This window comes from Microcebus murinus, chromosome 8 (genome assembly GCF_040939455.1).
Source record: "Microcebus murinus isolate Inina chromosome 8, M.murinus_Inina_mat1.0, whole genome shotgun sequence".
Taxonomy (NCBI): Eukaryota; Metazoa; Chordata; class Mammalia; order Primates; family Cheirogaleidae; genus Microcebus; species Microcebus murinus.
In genome coordinates, this window is record NC_134111.1 from 72976238 (window position 1) to 72980199 (window position 3962).

The 3962-nt window shown below is 44.7% G+C and overlaps 1 pseudogene across 1 annotated transcript; it reads right to left on the reverse strand.

Moving 5' to 3' along the window:
- Positions 1-381: 381 nt before the first annotated feature.
- Positions 382-2814, reverse strand: LOC105856901 (polypeptide N-acetylgalactosaminyltransferase 11 pseudogene; annotated as a pseudogene). Its single transcript, XR_001147393.3, has one exon. The product of XR_001147393.3 is annotated as a polypeptide N-acetylgalactosaminyltransferase 11 pseudogene (transcript).
- Between the last annotated feature and the right edge of the window lie 1148 nt (positions 2815-3962).

Here is a 3962-nt window from a genome sequence, read left to right on the forward strand (position 1 = left end):
TCACTCCTTGCTTTGTCTTCCCTTTGCACTTTTTTTTCTGGTCTTAGGCTTCCCTCTTTGCTGTCCTGTTTTCTTCCCTTTTCTCCTCATTTCCCTCTCCACCTTCACTTGCTGTGCCCCTCACCCAACTCCTGGCTTCTTCTTATGTTGTTTTTTTTTGTGGCAGACAGGCCCTTGACCTGACCTTAATGCAGCCTCAGCCTAGCCCTGGGTTCCTATCTCAGAGTTCTGAGCCCACCACCCAGAAATCTACCTTTCTCGTTAGGATTTAAAGAGAAGTGGTTTGTTCTTCCCTGAATGAGAAGTCTTTCGGGCACTACAGGACAAAGTAATTTGGTAGACAACCTTTTCAATATTCACAAAGGTATTTTGTTTTTTTTTTTTTTTTTAAATAATCAAGAGGATCCTTTATTTTCAATATAGATAGTATCATAATTCATCAAAATAATTTATAATAGTCAACTGCCTCTTAAATATTGCCTTATAAATGATGCCTTTCTGAAGCTAAAAGTAATGTGAATTCAGTTGTTTTAAATTATCTATTTAGAACATATTCAATAAATGATAGAAGTAAAAAAAAAAAAGTCTCCTATGAAGTCTTCTACGAAAAGAAATCACAAGTTCCTGATCAGATAAATACCATTCCATCATTAAAGGAAATTTTAAAAGAGGCATAAATTTGAATAGAAATGTCCATTTCCTGGGTTTTGTCCTTCTGTACAAACCCAAGTCTTTAAAATTATATTCTGGTTTCCCTCTATAATCAAGAAATTCTTTACTAGCAGCTCAGACATGATCGTAGTGAAACACACTTCTTCACCTGTGGTCTCCCAGATCTGCCAACATGCCCAGGCATCTCCAGGACAGGGAGATGGTCATCCTCCCCAAGCTGGCTTGCAGAGGAAGCAAAGCCCAGTGGACCACCATTCCAGCCATGGCGCCCACCTTAGCCTTCTAAATGCCACTGCTGGGAGGAGGAGCCATCGCAGATTGCCATAGCAACAGAGCCTTTTTGACCCAGTGGATCCACCGCTCTCAGGCACTGTCCAACTGACACCTGGTATAGCCGATTATTTTTCCCAAAGGTCCACTGCTGGGATCCTCCTGACCCGTGGCACTGCATGAGTCGTGGTGGGTCTGACGAGCGAGTTTCCGACATATCTAGACACAGGAGGTTATTTAAAACCAATTCATGCTCTTCATTATAAATCCAGATCTGATTTGGGTCACCATAGTCACAGGCCTTGAGCACTACTAGGCTTCCCTTCTGACTTGGACGTCCCTGGGCCACCAAACACTTGTTGGTCTGGAGGTGATAGAGCCTTCCACGTTGAAGGACTTTGGGGCGTTTCAGCCCCCTGTTGATAAAAATGGGTTGCTGGGGTTTGGCATGGGGCCCAGATATCTGCATCTCTGGGTAAATGTTATCCAAATACCATTTAAATGATTTGCAACCCAATTTCTTCCTTAATTCAACACGCTCACTGATATTTCCATAGCTTTTGGTCTTGAGATCAGGTCTTAAGGAAAAATACTGCTCCTTGTATTCATCCAACCAGATGTGTGCCAGTCTCAAAGAGTTGTGTGTCATGGTGTCCTGGCCTTCAGGAGATCCATATGGTCATCTTTTTCGGAAAATGTGTCCCACTCTGGGGCAAGGGATGATGAAGAGCTTACCTCCACACATCCAGATCCGAAATGATATTTCCAAATTTTCTCCTCCCCAGATATCCATGCCACTGTCGTACTGCCCAAGGTCATGGAAATACTGTCTGTTCATGGCAAACAATCCTCCAGCCATTGTAGGTGACTTTATGGGGGCAGTGGCTCCTTCTGCTCCTCCTAGCTCAGAAAGGGGAACAAGGTCCCATTTGAAGTGCAGCCCCCAGTTGAACCCTCCACGGACAACAGGGGACGAGCTGTAGGCGAGGGTGTCAGCACTAATGATGTCGATCACTGGGCACACCACGGCCTGCCTGTCCTCGTGGATGGTGGCCAGCAAGGTCTGCAGCCACATCACGTCCACTTCACAGTGGCTGTCCAGGAACACGAGCACTTCTCCTGTCGCATGGGCTGCTCCGATCATTCTTCCTCGAATCAACCCCTCACGCTTTGTATTTCTTATTATTTTAATTTTTCCAGGGAGGTGTTTATGAACATATTCATCTAGTTCTCCTTTCAAATCATCAAAGTCACTGTCATCATCCACGAGGATGATTTCATGAAGAAGATGTGTGGGAGTGTGGTCGATGACACTGTGCACGGTCCGGAGCAAGGCGGAAAACGCTTCATTGTAGAAGCAAATAACAACACTAGCGACTGGCAGGTCAGTCGGGTAGGACTGTTCTTTACATGCAGCATTCCTTGTGTCCGGCACATCTCTATGGTAGCCTAAGCGGTTACTGATAAGCATATTAAAGGCGTGTTTCTGATAGCCCAAGTCTCTCAACTCCTGATCGCGTTCATTAAAAATCATACCTAATTCAGAAGAGAATTTCAGATGGCCGTTTTCTGGATCTTCAATATGACCATCTATCACATCATCAATTTTGTTTCCTTTGAACTGTGGCTCTAATACTCGATTTGGACCACGAGTAAACCGGGGATAGAATTTTTTGGGAAATGGTCCATGGGGCCCAGACCCCTTGATGGGCACATTCTTAAGTGGCTGAGTCACTTCACTGAAGTTGAAATAAACGAAAAGTAAAACTGTCCAGGTCGCGGATGTAAAAAGGCACCCATAACAGAAATATCGAACTGTGGCACTTCCCATTATAGACCTAGCATAGCTGAAGGGCCATTTTCAATTTCCTGGAGCAGCAGCGGCTGAAGCTATAAGCTGGCGCTGGAGGCTGAGTGCCTACTAGCCACAAAGGTATTTTTTTTTTTTTTTTTTTTTTTTTTGAGACAGAGTCTCGCTTTGTTGCCCAGGCTAGTGTGAGTGCCGTGGCGTCAGCCTAGCTCACAGCAACCTCAAACTCCTGGGCTCGAGCGATCCTTCTGTCTCAGCCTCCCGAGTAGCTGGGACTACAGGCATGCGCCACCATGCCCGGCTAATTTTTTTTATATATATATCAGTTGGCCAATTAGTTTCTTTCTATTTATAGTAGAGACAGGGTCTCGCTCTTGCTCAGGCTGGTTTTGAACTCCTGACCTTGAGCAATCCACCCGCCTCGGCCTCCCAGAGAGCTAGGATTACAGGCGTGAGCCACCGCGCCCGGCCCACAAAGGTATTTTGAATGGGAATGAAGAAGGAGGCAGAGGTTTTTGCACCCAGTCCTCTCTCTTGTGGTTGAGGATGGGATTGTTCATTGCTCCACCCCGTTTATTTCCTTATGTTCCTGTCTGGAACTTGAGACTGGGCTGCACAGTGTGATCTGCTTTGCCATGAAAAGAGGCAACTTTGACCACATTCATTAAACCTTTAGCAAAAATGTATTGAGCACCCACTGTGAACTAAGCATGAGTCCTTAGGGGTGCAGCACAGGTCAAGTCTCAGAATGGGCCTGCCTCTACTTAAATTCCATGTAATTAGCTGGGTGGACAGAATGGGGCCTTCCAACTAGCAATGGTGGAAATACCATCTCCCTGGATGCTCTCAGCCAAGAGAAGAGACAATGTTGACTCCATGTAAGGATGGGATCTAGAACTCTTCATACAAACCTCAGGGCAACTTCTAGCACCACTTAATTATCCCTCTTCCTCTCTACTCTCAGCTGACTGCCCAAAATGCTACGTTTGGTTTTTTTCTTTTTATAATATTATGGAGGTACAAATGTTTTAGTCACATAAATTGCTTTTGTACAGTTGGAGTCAACGTTATAAGTATGCTCATAACCCACATAGTATGCATTGTATCTGTGTGATTTTACCCATCCCTTCTTCCCCTATTCCACCGACTTGATTTTTTTGGCTTTTTTAAAAGTAATACTAATTACCATTCCTTACATGAACTGCTTATT